Source organism: Kogia breviceps, chromosome 8, assembly GCF_026419965.1.
Source record: "Kogia breviceps isolate mKogBre1 chromosome 8, mKogBre1 haplotype 1, whole genome shotgun sequence".
Classification (NCBI taxonomy): domain Eukaryota; kingdom Metazoa; phylum Chordata; class Mammalia; order Artiodactyla; family Physeteridae; genus Kogia; species Kogia breviceps.
In genome coordinates, this window is record NC_081317.1 from 34722841 (window position 1) to 34740638 (window position 17798).

Genomic DNA, 17798 nt, shown 5'->3' on the forward strand with positions numbered 1-17798 from the left:
TACATCTTTCTGGAGCATCAAGTTTATTAACTAGAATTGGAAGAAGCAAGGAGTTCTTGGAACAAGAACTATCCCCCCCACCGCCTCCCCCACCAACCAAGAACTATCCCCCCCACCGCCTCCCCCACCAACACGGAAGACAGAAGACTGGGGGAGGGGAGACGTGCCCCAGGAATCACAGTCCAGTCTCTGAAGTTTCACCCAGCGGGACACTGGGGTTGAGGGGCGGACCTGCAGCCACGGTGGCCTCTCTCTCAGTCGCCCTGGCTGCTCCGGACCATCCTCTGAGCTGGCCAGGGTCTTGGATACGATGCTTCTGAAGGCCGTGCAGAGAACACACACACACACACACCTTCCACTGGACCGGGTCCCAGGGAGCGCGGCAGCCTGACCTTCCTGCCTCGGTCACCCATGGGGTTCAGATGGGCTTCACTTTATTGTGACGCCTCATGCTGGGCAGTTTGCAACTGCAACAAAGATGCCTTGCAAAGAAGGTCCAGATTCTCCCAGCCACCCCTTGCTTTTTCTGGCTGTGGCCAGAAGGAATGGATGAGGACATACTCTCAGGCTGCGCAGCGTGGGAGGACCTTCCACTGTTGGACACACGCAGGGGGCAGCTGGTTCCCTCTGGGGCTCCAGTCCTGCTGCTGGTGGAGGGGGACGCCCCAGGGCCACACTGGTGGGCTGGGCTGGGGGTGGCAGTCCTCGACTCCAGGCTGGCTGGGGGACAGGCAGGCTCACTGGTCTTCTGCCCTGCCTGCCGGTCTTCCCGCTGTGGCACATTATCTCCCTGGTGGAGCTGCCCGGTTTCCCGGGTGGACAACTCAGGGCTTGGCAAAGGCTCGAGCTCACCGCCACGGACGTCCCCGGAACACAAGGGCCCTGCAGCTGTGATGGAGGACACCACCGTTGCTTTCCTGGGGCCCACGCTGCCTTCTCCTCCGGCCTGCATGTCGTCCCACACCGAGTCCAGCATACTCGTCACCGTCCCCTCCAGGTCCTCTTCACAGGGTGGCTGGGGTGGCTTCTTCCGGCCCATCGTCACCCATGGGTGCCTCATGAGGTCAGGTAAGGTGCCTCTGTCACTGGGGTTGAGGGCGATCATTTTTCGTAGGAGACTCCGTACCTCTAAAGAAAGGTAGGTTGGGATGGGGTATTGCCCTGTTAAGATCTGCTCCCGCAGCTCCTGCACGTCTTTTCCCACAAAGGGCCGGGACCCGGTTACCATGAAGTAGAGCACTACTCCCAGGCTCCATACGTCCACCGCAGGGCCGCTGTAGCTCTGCCCCAGCAAGAGTTCCGGGGCAGTGTATGGGAGTGTGCCGCAGATCGTGTCCAGTGTCCCGCTGGTGTCACATATGTTGCTGAAGCCAAAGTCTGTAAGTTTTAGGTTCATGTTGCCATCGAAGAGGAGGTTCGGTGGCTTCAGGTCCCGGTGTACGACACCCCTCTGGTGGCAGTGTTGCAGAGCGGAGACCAGCTGCTGGAACAGGCCTCGGGCCTGTGCCTCTGGCATACGGCCATGTGTGGTTAAGTAGTCGAACATGTCCCCACCACTGAGGTACTCCATTATCAAGAACATCGCCTCCTCTGTGTCAGTCACCCCCAGCAGTCTGACAATATTGGGGTGATTCAGAGCTTTCATACTGTGCACTTCCCTCAACAGTAGCTTCTGGAAAGTCGAGAAGTTACGATGCCTCTTTTTAATGACCTTCACAGCCACCTGTGTCCCGGTCAGAATGTGCCGGGCCAGCTTCACTTTAGCGAAGCTGCCTTTGCCAATGGTGTGGAGGATCTCATAATCACTAATATGAGCCTCCTTGGCAGCGGAGTTGGCTGTGAGGCCCTGCATCCTTGTGGCCTAACTACACTGACTAGGCAAGGCTAAATAACTATCCTCACTAACAAACAACGCTAACTACGCTAACTGTGCCAACAGCGCTAACTGGTACTAACTACACTAACTATGCTAAAAAACTATAACTATAAAAAAATATAACTAAAAAAAATCAACAAAATGGCAGGAACAAGGGAAAAACAAGCTAACTGTGGGTCCAAGGCCGTCAGGTCACCAAAAGCAGCTTCCTGGGCTTCAAGGACCAAGAACCTGGGCCCAGCTGGGCTCTTATAGGGCTTCTGTGAAGTACATCACAGTGGTGCACTGTGAGGTCAGAGCAAGAAATGGACCCATCGCAGCTGGGGATAAACCACAGTGGTTTTCTCACTTTTTGAGTTCAAGGCCCCTTTACACTTAGGAAAAAGGATCCCCAAGAAATTTTTCTTTACGTGTGTTATTAGATATTGGTATTCACTTTGTTATAAATTAAAATCGGTTAGGATACTTCAGTGGCCTTTTTATTTCTAGTTTGAAAATGTGTAATAATTTTAAAGACCTCATAATGTCTACACTTGAAACATTCAATTCCTTCCCCTTAAATTCTGGTCTCCAAATAATGTTACAACTTAACTGACTTCACAATACCATACAAAATGTTCTGTTGCATAAGACACGATAAGGCACGTTATGAAAGTCTATGAAGCTGAGAGAAGATTTGCTAGGAAGGTCATGAGCAGATAGATTTCTCATCAGGAGCCTCGGAGGCCAGATGGCATGGCTCAATGTACTTGAAGTGTTGAAGGAAAGAAACCGTCAACCAAGAATCCTGTATCTAGCAAAACTTTCCTTCGAAAATGAGGGAGAAATCAAGACGTTCTCAGTTAATCAAGAGTTGAGAGAGTTCTTAACCACCAGACCTGCCTTGCCACAGGGAGTTCTTCAGGTTGGAGTCAAGGACCCTGGACAGTAGTAACTCAAAGCCTTAGGAAGAAATAAAGACCTCGGGTAAAAGTAGATAGACGGGTGATGAGAAAAGCTAGTACTGTCGTAACTTTGGCTTGTAGCTCCGCTTTTTGTTTTCTGTTTGATTTAAGAGACTAATATATAAGAAAGCACACACACGTAACAAATCATCACCTCGTTTCTAATACTGTCTTGTTTTTAATTTGGGGGAAAAGTCCGACCGGTCTCTAAGATGAATGAATGTATGTGTCTGACCTCAAGGACTGCATTTGGAAATCACAGTGTCTCCGTCTCCAGTACAAAGGTTAATAACCAAGGTCGGGTCCCTTTGAATGCAGCAGCTCAATAACAAGCTACAAGATAGATGGATCTGAGGCAATAGGGACAAGAGCAGGCTTCAAGAAAAGGAGCAGAGGAACACTAGTAATATGTGCACAGAAGTCTCAGAACCAGTATTCCAAATACCACCTTGAATGCTATTATAATAAAAAAAATACCTGGGAAAAAATGCTTAAGAAATGTGTAGTAGACCCTGTCTTAGTCTGCAGGGCACCAAAAGAGAAAACCACAGATGGGGTGCCTTAAACAGCAGAAATTTATGTTCTCCCAGTTCTAGAGGCTACAAGTCCAGAATCAAGGTGCTGTCGGGGTTGGTTTGGGTCAGACTTCTCTTTCTGGCTTGTGGACAGCCACCTTCTAACTACATCCTCACATGGCCTCTTCTCCGTGCACACACACACCCAGTTCTGGGGTCTCTTCCTCTTCTTAGAAGGACACTACTCCTGTCAGATTAAGGCCCCACCCTTATGGCCTCATTTAACCCCTAACCTCCTTAGAGACCCTACCTCCAAATACAGTCACACTGGTGGTTAGAGCTTCACTATATAAATTTTGAGGGGACAGAAACGGGTCCGGAACATTATGCCCTTTGGTCCCCCCAAAATTTACGTCCTTCTCATGAGCAAAATACACTCACCCCATCTCAATATCCCCAGAGGTCTTAACCCATTCCAACACCAATTCCAAGTCCAAAGCCTCATTAAATTTCACCTGATCAGGTATGGGTGAGAAACGGCACATAAAACTAACCATCACAGAACCTATAAAGAAAACTGTAACACACCGTTGAACCATGTAACAGAAAAGCCGAACAGTCCATTTCTTTAAGTGAACTGCAACATGTTACGTAATTCCAACTCAGATTACCGTAGAATTCTTTTTTCGGAACTTAACGATAATTTTGACATTCATGTGGGAGGAATGAGTGAGGACGAGTAAGTTTCAGAAAAGCAAATTACTAGAGGTATAGAAAAACTTTCCTTATCTGATGTCAAAGCATGCCGTAAAGCTATTGTAGTAAAATAGTGCAGCATTAGTACAGGAATAGACGTTGAGTCATGGAATATAATTAGAGTAGAGAAACAGACCCATGTAAAATGAGTTTAACAGGCCATCATAGAGGGAAGAATAGTTCAAACAAAAATAAACAGTATAAAACTACAGAAAGTTGTTTTTTTTTTTTCCGAGACATTAAAGAAGATTTAAATAAATGAAAAGACATCCTATATTTATGGATCAAAAGACTTACTATTATTCAGATGACAGCACTCCCCAGGCTGATCTACAGATTCAACACAATCCCTTTCAAAATCCCAGCTTCTCTGCAGAAATTGACAAGCTGATCCTAAAATTCATGTGGAAATATAAAGGACTCAGAATAGCCAGAACAATCTAGAAAAAGAACAGAGTTGGAGGGCTCAGACTTCTCAATTTCAAAACTTACTACAAAACTGTGATAATCATGAGAGTGTGGTACTAGCATAGCATAGACACACAGATTGATGCAAAGAGAGTTGCAAGTGTGGCGATAAATCCACGTATCGGTGTCAACTGATTTTCTGCCAAGGTGACAAGACCCTTCAACGGGGAAGGAATAGTCTCCTCAACAAATGGTGCAGGACAACTGAATAGCCACATACAAAAGAATGAGCTTGAAAAAAAAAAAAAAAAAAAAAAAAAAAAGAATGAGCTTGGATTCCTAGCCTACAACATATACAAAAAATTAAGGCAAAACTTATCAGACACCTAAACTTAAGAGCTAAAACTCTAAAGCTCCTGGAAGAAAGTGTAGCCATAAATCTTCATGCTTTGGATTAGGAGATGGTTTCTTAGACATGACACCAAAACACAAGCTACAACCACAACAAAAATAAATTCGACCACATCAAAATTAAAAACTTTGTTTGCTACAAAGGACATGATCCAGAAAGTGGACAGCCCACAGAGTGGGAGAAAGTATTTTAAAATCATATATATGAAAGGGAACTTGTTTCTAAAACAAAACATACAAAGAACACTCAAACTCAATAATAAAAATGCAAATCAACTAATTAAAATATTGAAAAGGATCTGAATAGACGTTTCTCCCATAAAGACTTACACATGGCCAATGAGAACAGGAAAAGATATTTAGCATCATTAGTCATTGGGGAAATGCTAATCACAAAGAGAGATAGTAGCAAGTGTTGATGAGGACATGGAGAAATTGCAACCTTAAGACTTTGCAAACGGGAATGTAAAATGGTCTAGCCACTTTGGAAAACAGTCTGACAGTTCTTCGAAAGGTTCCATGTATGGGTTACCATATGACCCAGTGATTCTACTCCTCGGTATGGACCGAAGAGAAACGAAGACAGGTTCACCCAAAAACTTGTGCGTGAATGTTCACAGCAGCATTATTTATAAGAACCAAAAAGTGGGAGTAACTCAAATCAAAGCCATAATAAAGCTCCCAAAATTGGAAATAACTGACCGATAGGTAAATGTGGTATATTTGTACAATGGAATATCATCTGGCCATTAAAAAGAATAGAGTACTAATATGTATTACAAAGGTGATGAACCTTAAAGACATCATGGTCAGGGAGGGAAGAAGGCAGATACAAAAGACCACAGATTGTATGATTCTCTTCATACGAAGTGTCTACACTCAGTAAACCTCTAGAGAAAAAAGTAGCTCAACAGTCAGTTGTGACAGGCCTGAGGGGGAGAGGCCATGGGAGGAATTGGGAGTAGATGCTAAAGGGGACAGGGTTTCTTTGGGGGATGGTGATAATGTCTTAAAGTTGACTGTGGCGATGGTGGCACAACTCTAAAAACCATTCAATTGTATACATTAAACAGTGACTTGTACAGTATGTGAATTATATCACAATAATGTTGTTAGGAAAAAAAAAAAGATTGTATGAGGGAAATTGGTCAACTAATGTTAAGAAAAGAAAGCAAAATGAGAGCTCAAACTCACATACATCACGTACGTCAGAATAAATTCTGACTTGATTAAAGTGCTCAGTGGAAAAGTAGCTAAACTGGACTAGAACTATCAGGACGGGAAAGACCTTTTCAAGCATAAAACACATTACAAGAAAAATTAATAGGTGCTATGAGTACAGAAAAATTTAAGAACTGCATGTCAAATTTTTTTTTTTTTTTTTTTCTGTAACTGAACTCACCTCAACACAGAGCCTTCATTTTTGCTCTGAGCAGGAAAACCCAACCTTGCCCATGGCTTCTGGTTTTAAGCACAGTCACTGCCGAACCTAAGCCTGGTCAATTACAGACGGGCCCTGTCCTTTCCCCTTCTGCCCAGAGGTGGTCAAAGTTTCTGGGGGAAAAGAGGAGGAAAGGAAACTTCTGGCTCTGAAGGAGGGCTGTCTGGTCCTTAGAGCTGGGCTTCCATCCTCCCTCACTTCCCTCGGGGACAGCTGACCCCCTCCCTGTAGCTAGTCCTCAGCAATGCCGCCGCAGCACACGGTTTTGGAACCCCAGCATGCATGAGCTCACAACGTTGTTTATACCGCATTGTGCTTTTGTTCCAGTGTCCTGGACGTTGCCTGGGTCGCGCTGTGAGGATGCAGCAGCAGCATCATATAATTTGTCAACACCCCAAGGTTGTTCTGAGTCCGGCTGTGATGACAGGAGGTACCGGCCCCGCCCTAGGGCAGCACACAACCTCTGCCACCTCAGTAGTGACTATGATCGCCTGAAAGTGGCATCCTCTGTCCTCTGTACCGCCTCTCAAAATGGACAGTTCCTACTAAATTATGATTTCTCATGGTGCCACCCTCGATAGTATGTATTATACCAAAATACTCATTAACATGCACTATTTATCATTACAAATTATTTGGATGTTCAACATACAGGGACACCGCAAAGAGAAAGGAAAAAGTAGCACTGAGAATAGACAGGTATCTTTCCCTCTATACACAAAGCTGATGGAGCCTCATAATATTTCATTTAGGTTTACAGATTAAATCTGTCACCTAGTGTTTTCAAGGAACTACTTTATTCCTTTGTTTAGACACTGTTTGATTAGGACGTTGGCACAGAATCACGTCCAACGTTATTAGCAGAGAATAAAATTAACTTTTATCTCGTTAAGGGGCTGACACACACACAAAAATGCTTCCCTCTTTTATAGAAGTCTGAGCTGACAGATGATTTAGGGATAGAAGAACTCTGTTTGTGATTTTGCCTGGCGGGGAAGGGGGGCGCCCCAACTCCCACATTGTGCAAGGGTTAAGTGTATAGTGCTTCAAGATGAGCAGTGAGTCTTTCTAGAAAACATTCATGGTGCTGGAATTGAAAGTCCCCTTCACTTGCGACAGGCCTTGGAGTTTCCAAGGTCACTTGATGAACACAAAAATCAACCATTTTACAGTAACTTGTAAGACTGTGTTAGCCTAATGAGGCTGAGCCACACAGAAGATAAGTAATGGGACACCTCAGAGATCTCAACGATGTATGTACTACTTCCTTCTTTCCTTTCCTTTCTTTCCTTCCTTCTGTCCTTTCCTCCTTCTCTCCTTGACTCTTTCCCCTTCCTTCCCTCCCTCCCTCCCTCCCTCCCTCCCTTCCTTCTCTAAGGCCTACATAGGTTACAAGCAGTGGGCAGCATTATCGGGACAGTGGAAAAGGTACACCTTTATTTCCAACTCAGATAAATTTTTCTAGGAAATCCCCTCTATTTTCTTGGCAGTTTGAAATACGTTGTAATCTTTAGTAACTCCACAAGGACACCGAACAAAGTCCACATTTTACAATCTAAACACTAATGTAAGGCTTGGGTCCTCTCTCGTGTACAGGGTGATGAAATCCCAAATATTCTGGGCTTTTACGTAGCAACACTTTGGGATTTTACCATTTTTCCAATATTGTCCTTTATTCTGCCCGAGGTCTAATCCAGGATCCCACATTGTGTTTTGTTGCCTTGCCTCTCTAGCCTCCTCCGATCTGTGATGCTTCCTCAATTTCTTCTTGTCTTTCATGACCTTGACACTTTTGACCATGACACTGGCTACAGGTTTTGTAGAATGTCCCTCAATCCGGGGTTATCTAGTGTTTTCTCAAGATTAGAGCGAGGTTATGCATTACTGCCCTTCTTAATGCATACTAACAGGGGGAACAATAGGTCACTAAGTCCTATTACTAGTGACTTGATCCTTGGTTCAGGTAGTTTCTGCCAAGTTTCCTGTCTATTAAGTTCCTATTTTTCTCCTTGTAATTAATAAATACTTATTTGAGAGACAATCCTTTGACACTGTACAAATACTCTGCTTCTTCTTAAAGTACTATCCCTCAATGTTAGCGTCCACTGTGCATTGTGCCTACAACAATTATCACGAAGTTGTTCTAACCGTGACCTTCTACTTCCTTCGTTCCTTCTACTTCTGCTAATTGGAATCCTCTGGAAGGGAAGAGTTGTCCCTTCTTCCCCATTTATGCACTTTATGGATATCCATATAGACTCCAGGGGATGCATATATACCTAGACATAGTTATAGATATCTGTATCTACATATATATCGAGGGACTGAAATCCAACACTATCATTATTTTGTTGCTCAAAGCATGCTAGCTTTGGCCATTGGGAGGGTTAAAAGGTTGACTGTGTATACCCTGATCCTTGAATATGCGTGCACGCGTGCGCACACACACGCAATTTTTTTTTTTCCTCCCTGTATCTATGCGTTCATACTGAAACCTTGAATGCCATTCCAGCACACAGGGTCATTATTATATAGTCCGTACCTTTTTCCTGTTTGTAAACTTCTGTCTCTGACAGGGAGAAGCCAGGCTTTCGTTATCTGCAATGTATTTTCTTGGTCGTAGTTTCAGAGCTGCTAACACATACCCCTGTGAAAGCAAAACAAGAAATTACCAACTAGAGTACACTATTTGTATAGTATTCTTTTTGTCTACTGCCTTATGGTGTCCAGTGAGAACCCACTTCCAGAGTGACTTAGGTCATCCCCTTCCTTCCCACCCCCTGCAGTGTGGTTCTGTGATTCATTCGTAGAACAGCCATCCTCATTTATCACGGTCTGCACTCCTCCTTGCGTTCTCCCCACCTCCTGGTGACAAATTTTCTAAATCTCGTTTAAAACTTTAAAACAGGATGTTTTTCAGCTCTCATAAACATTTTTTCCTACCACAGAAAATTGGTGTTGCCCTCGGGAAACCAATGTTCTGTTACTTAGCTTCCTTTTAAACGTGATTTGATGATTAGAAGTCTCAGTCCTCTAGCCTACCATGCCCCCTCATCACTCAGCACACATCCCGCGAGGAAAACCAGCCACACATCAGGGGTATTTACAGACCCCGGTTGGTCACACTGGCCTACATGTCAGGTGCTCCGCTGGTTTCCTTCCCTTCCCCTAGGAGGGCCCCGCTGCTGATGCTACCCGAATTTTCAGCCTTGGCCTAGACTTGACAAATGCTCCCAGAGAAGTACACAGTTGGCCATCTCAGCTCATGTAGGAAGGGCTCCCCTCGGTCTGTAATTTTAGTTCTTTGCTTCCATTAAAAAGAGATTTTTTAAAATTTATGTATCTTTTTAAGCTGTTTCAGTGGAAGTAATGGCTTTCTGCCATCTGCTATGTCCTATCTGGTAGCAGAACTGAGAACTTGTTACTGGCTACTAGAAAAACGTTAATGAAGCTCCTCAGTCTGACAAGCAAGACTTCACAATCTGATCTCAACCTACATGTTTGGAAGCATTCACCGATCTCTCAGATCCTGAAATTCTCTGGTTCCCACCATGTTTGCTGAACCACCCTCTTATCTTTCTGGCTGTATGATTTCTTTGCTCGCCTCAACCTAAGCTTTTAGGATATCCCTCCTCTTTCTATATATCAATACTTACTAGTCCGTGATGCATTCCCAGACTAGCCTGGAGTGGTGTCTTGCTTAGTCTAAGTGTTTGAAGCCCTAGTTGTTCCATTACTTTTCTTGTGAATTATTCGCCTCTTCTTGTGATATCTCCTGTTTTGATTTCGCGTATGACTTACCTAATTCTTCAGGCTATTACCGCTCTTCTTTCTCAACTCAACTGTAAAGTTTCTAAATGTCAACAACGATGCTCAATTCAGATCTCTATTCCTTATAGTGCCCGGCACACAGAAGAGTCGTCCCTAAAAAGTATCACATCAAATACTGACCTATTTTCATTATCTACATGTTAATCTGAATGACTTTCTAAAGCAAGGCTGCTGCTAGGGGCAGGTATGTTTCTGTGTCTAAGAGCCACCAGTTTCACAGAACCACGTCTCCAGAATCTACATGTCACCCTTCTCACCATCTTGTAGAGTTTTTCGTTTTTGTTTCTAATCATATCCCATTTCTGCCTTTGCTCTGTTCTTTAATTCTTCGGTGACAGTGAGAGAGAGTCCCTTCCCATTGTGATTTCTCTTCAGCTACAGACCTGTCTGTCCTGCCATAGGTATCTACAAAGCCTGCAGTACAATCATCACGCAGAACGACGAATTATTCCCTCGGCCCTTAGTATTCGTTGTCCCATGCCCGAAAACCTGGAAATACAAGGATCCCTGTTCCTCCCTAGGGAAGATGAGGAGAGAGAAGGCCAGAAGGAACCCAGGGATCCTCAACACTGGATTACGGGAGTGGAAGTACAGGAATCTATAGGAAACCCAGCTAATGAGAAGCCAGAACTAGCGTTGGTGTGTGTGTATGTGTGTGTCTCATATGTAAATAGTCACAGCATCAAGGAGTATCACTATTGTTGTATTTTTCAATAGACTTTGTGGGGAAAAAAAGAGAAAAGAAAATCTCACTATGGTTGTTTTAAAAGACCTAGTACAGACCGTTCACCAATTACCTTTTATGTCAAATTATTACACAATACACTGTCTCCTCTGCATACCAATAAATACATAACTTAGCAATTACTGTATGCTGTATTAGATTCTAACAATATATTTATTCACCATGTGCATTGTCTTAAAAATGTATCCTTTGTACAGATCTCCCTCCTGGGCTGACATACAGATCACAGCCATACTGATACCATATACTTTAGTTACCCATTAAACTGGTAAGAGTGACACTGAAAGAAAAAGTATGTATTCTCTTATTACCGGTTTAACGTATACATCATTACTTTTACTGTGGATGGCATCACTCGTACAAAAGGGTTGTATATTAGGACATACCCGTTCAGCTATATCACATAACCAGTGAAAAGGCTGTAAGCCTAAATATGCAATTACATTATTAACGAAAAAAATATGAACTAACAAGATAGCCTGTTGTGTAAAAATAAAGGACCCCACTCCCTGCCCAAAAGCAACAGACCATTATAGACTCAGACTGATTGGGGCGGAAGAACCTGGTCATACGTTGTACAGTCCTTACTCTTCCAAGTCAGTTGCCAGGAGGCAGGAGGTATTCCAGGCTGGAAGTCTTGGAGGAGCAGGTTGCCTAGGTGGTGCTCCAACACTGTCTCGCTGGGTGGACAAGCCTATTGTATTCTGAGGTTCAGTATCAGGGACCATCTGCTAACAGATGCAAGCTTCACCCTCTACTCCAGCCTTTCTCAGTATAAAGGGAGTATTTTGGTTCTCTACCTGCTCACTCTTTTGCTTTATCGGTTGGTTCAGAACTTGAATGGAGAAGAGGGCTGCTCTTTATTTGACTTTCTCAAAGGCTCCAGTATGCTCAGTAGAGTTTCAACCCATGCTGGGATGGAAGGAAAGGAACAGTGCCGACTAAATGTGGCATAATGTGACACATATGACATAATGCTTGTTCAGAGGTATCCTTTGTTTTCATGGTTGGAGACAGAGAAAACTAATTAAGTGGCTGAATTTGGACAGGAATCCAGGCCTCTTAACTCTCCATCAAGCCAACAGTCCGTTTTTTTCTCACTATACAATACTATGTAGACAACAGGGAAAAAAGTTTTTTCCTAAGCCACGGAGACTTACGTTTGGCAATGCACCAAAATCATGATCTGATGTTAGATCTCAAAGCTGGAAGGAAGGTTTTGGTTTTTGGCTCTTTAGTTTTTGAAATGGCAAGTTACCTTTATAGGTCGGGACGGTACCCAACTTCCCTTTTTTAACGTGTCTCTCCAAAGGCCGAGCTATTGCCACACGCTGCACTTTACAAGAATGAAGATGCCGTGTGCAGGTGGTATCAAGATAAATCTCCCCCTGCTTTGGTTTATAGTACTTCTGGTGCATGGCGAGGCTGTCTGACTATTTCAGAAGGACGAGAATCCGACCTGAAACATATAAATTTGAAACATAGCTTCACAGGTTCTTTTATTTCTAAGTTTTTCAATGCAGTAGTAAAATTTTCCAGACTTTTTTTTTTTACTTGAAAAGTCTAAGAAGATATTAAAATGGTGATTGTTGATAAGCTCCTTGAAAGAGATTACTGAATTCCTTTATGTCCTATCCAGTGAGTAAATATAAGAAAAATAAATGTCAGAGATCCTAGTTTTCGAAACATCTTTAAAGTGGATCCTCAGTTAACTGGCTCTTACATAAATACCATCTTCAAATCACTGAATGTTTTCCTAACCCGGAAGGAAATCTCAGGTTAAAGATTTAATGAATCTGAAAACAATTTTAACTCTATCGCCTGGGTCCACTTTGTCAAAATCCTTCTTCATCCTATTAAGGACTCAAATGATTTGGGCATGCTCTCTTCTTGTTGAAGTCACGCTGTCTTTCTGCTCACCATTAAGTAATCAATTAAGGAAAGAATTTAACGTCTAAACTCTGGCCTTTAGACATACATCATATTCAGAGTATTGATGTGGGTCGGAGTCATATGGTACCCTAGCCACCCTGGGCATTATGTAACATTATGTGGCAGAGGTGGTACTGCAGACGCTGAGGTTGTCTGGTGGGGTGGTGAGACCACGGACTCAGACCGATCAGACTCCCTGGGTCCAAATGCTGCCTCTGTCATTCACCAGATTTATCATGTGGGATAACTTTACCCTGTCTATGCTCCAGTTTCCTTAGATATCAAATAGGACAAGAATACCATCTACCTCACCGGGCGGTTGGAAGGACTGACACATGCACGCATGTACAGCATACGCATGAGTGTTCAGTACACAGTGAGGATGATATGTTAGCTCTACAGATGACTACACGTCTTCAAAATGGCTTTTTTTCTCTGGGACACTATGGACTGTTCCACTCACTGCCTCACTTATTTAAACCATCCTGTATTAATCAATATTTTCTGTTTATGTCCATAAGCTCCAAAAACCAAAACTCACTGAATCCCTTCTCCAGTCACGATGTGACCTCTCCGACTTGTTAACTCCGTTGCCTCACCCCCATCAACCCACTTCAACCCGGTTGCCAGCACTGTCACTTCTCTAACACAGCTTGAAGGTGCGCCGTGACTTCTACGTGATTAAATCCATCAGGCGTTTTTAGTCCTCATCTTACTTAACCTCTCAAGTCGTAATCGACATTATTGCCCACTCCCTCTATTTCTGAGAAATTCTCTCTCCCTGCCTTCCTCGCTATTTCTTCTTGGTCTCCTACGCAGCTTCGCCCTCCTGTAGTCCGTCATGAAGTTGGGCAGTTCCTCGACACTGGGGCTACCCACTCTCCCCTTCTCACCCAACGTTCCCTCCTGAGGACAACGCCTCTTACTCCCACAGCTGCCATTACCAACTATGTGGAAACACCTCTCACTCGTACGTCTCCACTCAAGACCTCTTCTCTTAGCTCCGTACCAGTCTTTACAGTGGCCTGTTGGATATTCAGTGGCACCTCAAAACTTAGCAGACCCCTAATCAAACTATTCCCCCCCAACAAATCTGGGCCTATTGGCTTCTTCCCTATTTTTAGTGACTGGCATCACCGTCTCGTCAGCTGCACTCAGAAACCTAGGACTAACCCTTCACGCCTCACCTCCCTCCTATATTTCGTTCATCATCAGCTCCTGTCAATTCTGCCTCTTAAATATCTCTTAAATCCGCTTTTCTCTCTCTCATCACCATCCCAAGCTTTCATAATAGCTCATTCAAATCAATTCAATACCTTCCTAAACTCATTTACTAGTTCTCTCTCCAATCTTTTCTTACACTGCACCCAAAGTCATCCTGTCACACATAAATTTGATCAGGTCATTCTTGCCCTCATCTCCCTAGCCTCTTCCTCACCTCTCTTTCGTACCCCACCCTCCTCAACAAACAAACACACAAACAAAAAACAAGAAAGAAAAGAAAGCTTCAGTGGCTTCTTATTGCTCTAAGGATATAGGAAAAACCTGAACACGGCCTCTCTCACTAGCTTCAAATCACACCGTGCTTCCTCTTGTTTTTTCTCTGCTCCTGCTGGCCTTCTCTGACCATTTCCTTCTTTCCATGCTCCTTCCTGCTACAGGCTGCTCTCTCCTTGGAAGGCACTTTCTTACCGTCTTAATCCAGTCAATTGCTTTACAGCCTTCAGATTTTAGCTCATTCTTCTCACTTCCCCGATAAAGTCAAGCCTCTTATCCCGGATCCGAAGTTACCTTGCGCCTACCCTTCACAGATCTGATCACTGTTGCTATTTCATACTTATTTTGAGTGATGTTTTTGACTGACACCTTCACGAGACTGCAACGTCCGTGAGCACAGAGATCATGACTGCTTTGCTCACCACTGTATCCCAGGTGCCTAGCATAGCACCTGACACTTAACGAATGCCCATGAAATATTATTTAGTGGATAAATCCCATACCTCTGCTTCTCAAGACATCTGAGTTGTTCTTTGCTCTTCCCAAATACCAGCTAGAGAGGAATAGGCTAAAATGCAGTCAGGAAGTGGAGAGGACAGAGGAAGCTTAGAAGTCTTCGTTTCTCTAGTAAGATTAGTTAGGAGTTAGAAAGTTTACCTCCAAACCCAAAGCTACTTTCTATGGAGAAGTAGTAAAGGGTAAATGCACTCTTAGTCATCTGATACATCCTAAAACCCTTGACGTGTCTGGAATCATACCTTCAGGGCAGACTTCCGGCCAACTCTGGCGATCATCTACTGTGCGACAGCTGTAATGCTATAAAGGATCAAAAGTCCTGTACAAGTCCAGACATCTGCTCTTTACGCAGTCTCTTCCTATATTACAGAAAAGTATAGAACAGAATGACACATGATTCTGTGTTGGTACAGATGAATCAGCGGCTTTCTGCTGCCTAGTCAACGTGGTCCCCATGAGGGAGTCAAGCAAGACTTCCAAACCCCTTGAATATGGCTCTTGGAAATACTGCTAGTTCCCTAGTCAAACTACGAAGAAAAGATCTAATGTTTTAGGAAGTGGAAAGACGATGATTTAAGAAATGGAAGTTTTGCTTTTGTTGGCATATTTGAACCTTTTGGGAGTTGGGACATTTCTTTCTTTCTTTTATTTTTTTATTTTATTATTATTATTTTTACTATTACAGGCTACTTGAACAAGGCAATTGAGAAAGCCCAGAATGGAAAAGCAACTGCCTTTGACAGAGAGATGTGGCAGGTTAAACTTTCTTGATTTTAACACTCCGAGTTGGTTAAATGCAAAATCTTTATTCGAGAAACATGAACAGTGTGAAAGTTATTTCAAATTTCCATTATGAATCATTAAGGCATCAAGAAAGAAAGGAGTAAAGGTGAAAAGAGCAACCATTCCCATTTGCTCTATCTCAACCCACTGCTCAATTCCTTCATCTCATTGACTATAATGTGTCGTTATCTCGTTTACCTGATCTTTGCTGTGGGACTATCATTCCCACAAGACTATAAACATAGTGGGAAAGCCCTTCTTTCCGTTCCCTGTCATACCCAGTGAAGAGTCCGATACCTGCCCACTGCATTGTGTCTGTAGCAACAGAATCACCAGCAGTGCTGGTTAAAAATGCATATCCCTGGGATCCACTTCAGTATCTAGTGACTATTTCAGGTGGAGCTCTGGAATCTGCAATTTTAACCTTTCTAGATGATTCCAAATCACACCAAAGTATGAGGACTATGGAAAATCTTCACATCTCTGGAAGAGCCGCAAACCTACAAAAGTAACTGGAATCACCAAAGCACTGCAAGAGTTGCCTGAAACGTTAAAGGTACAAGTACTGGAGTAAAAAGTTTGAAGGTCTCCACCTTTGCTAGGTAAGTAAAATAAACTCTATCTGAAATGAAAAGAAAATGGATAGCACTGAAAGTTAAAGTTGTTACAGAGCATTTCAAAAACCCTCAATTATAGAAAGCTGATGTATGCGTTCCTGGAAAGCAAGAACCTCTCTTTATTGATATTTTTATACTTACTGCCTAAGACTGTACCTTGACTATAGTGTACACAATTAAGAAAATAGAGAAAAGAACCCACTGAACTGACAGAGATCAAAAGACCTGAGTCCAAACGAGAAGTTTAGGCTCAAAAGGACTTTTTTGTCTTTCACACACTGAATAAATAGGGAGTGCCTACTATGGGCAATGATGCCCATTCCATGTGGGCAATGATGTCGCCTATGCAAACATAAATCACTTATCATAGTTTCACTCACATGAGCAACTGTATATACACACGGCAGAGAAAACGATGTTCTGAGATGGATGGCTGTTTTGACTGACACAGGGAAGGAAACAGACATTTGAAACGATTTAGTTCCACAGTATGAAAAAAAAAAAGATTCAAACAGCAAGATGAAAAAGTAGCAGATGCAGGTCAAAACTTCCCTGAAGGGGTCTCCTAAAGAGAGGCAATGAACTGAAATATTAGTGAGTTTGTTCTCCCAGTTCTTTTCCCCTCCTTTATTTCAAGCGGGTAGTCAGGACCCTGATATTTCCTTCTTGCAGGACTTTTGGAAGGGCCGAGGATATAAGCTGCCTGAAGTCAACACGTTCTCCTGTCTTTTAGAAAACAATTCATGAAGAGATGAAATCAGACGTCCTTCTGGAAATAAGGTCCTAAGAGGAAACAGGTGGTCCTGGACTGCAAGAGAGGGAAGAGGGGACGATTCCCCAGAGAGAGGAAGGAGGTAGAAGATTGAGGGGGAGGGAGCTCTTAGAAGAGTGGGGGTCTTTGCCCCATTCTATCAGTGTTCCAGGAGGTGGCCGGATATCAAGAGTTGGCTAGGTGGAAGCCTACAACAGCGGCTCCCAGCTTTGCCAAGATTCTTGTACCTCATACGTAAACTTCAAAGCAGCGGAGGCACCGCTCCTGAAGGGATTCTGCGAACTTCAGCCAGAGACATTTCAGGGGGAAGCATTATTACCAATGTCTAAAGCCCAGAGAAGACTCCTCTTGCATTGGCAATGCCTCTGCTCCCTGGATCATTTTCCTGCTTGGAGAAAAGGGAGCCTCCAACATAATGAAGACTGAAATTGCCTGACAGCTGGATGGGAAAGGAACTTAGGTTGGATAGAAATTAATTTAAAGATTAGAAAAAAAATTAAACAATTTTCTTGCCTATCAGGGTTTTCAGATAGGAATCAAATCCTCAAAGGTCGACTTATCTTTAAATCTGCATCCAATCAGTAAATTAAAAACAACATTTTCCATGAAACTACGGGGACACTGCTTTCCATCACCATGTGAAGGGTTTTTCCTTTGGAGGGGATTACAGGACGACGGGATTGACGTATTCATAATATTTATTTAGCAAACAGTCGTCTAATCCCTGGGTCAGCAAGGAAGCTGAGGAAGGAGA

General features: G+C 43.4%; 1 long non-coding RNA gene and 1 pseudogene across 1 annotated transcript; one reads left to right on the top strand and one right to left on the bottom strand.

The window, feature by feature from the left end:
- Nucleotides 1-17798, bottom strand: part of LOC131760789 (serine/threonine-protein kinase MARK2 pseudogene) — a 25652-nt pseudogene continuing 7854 nt past the window's right edge.
- On the top strand, nucleotides 15577-17062 carry LOC136794755 (uncharacterized). The gene is made up of 3 exons (XR_010841926.1): nucleotides 15577-15628; nucleotides 16088-16257; nucleotides 16945-17062. It is a non-coding gene; the product is annotated as an uncharacterized lncRNA (long non-coding RNA).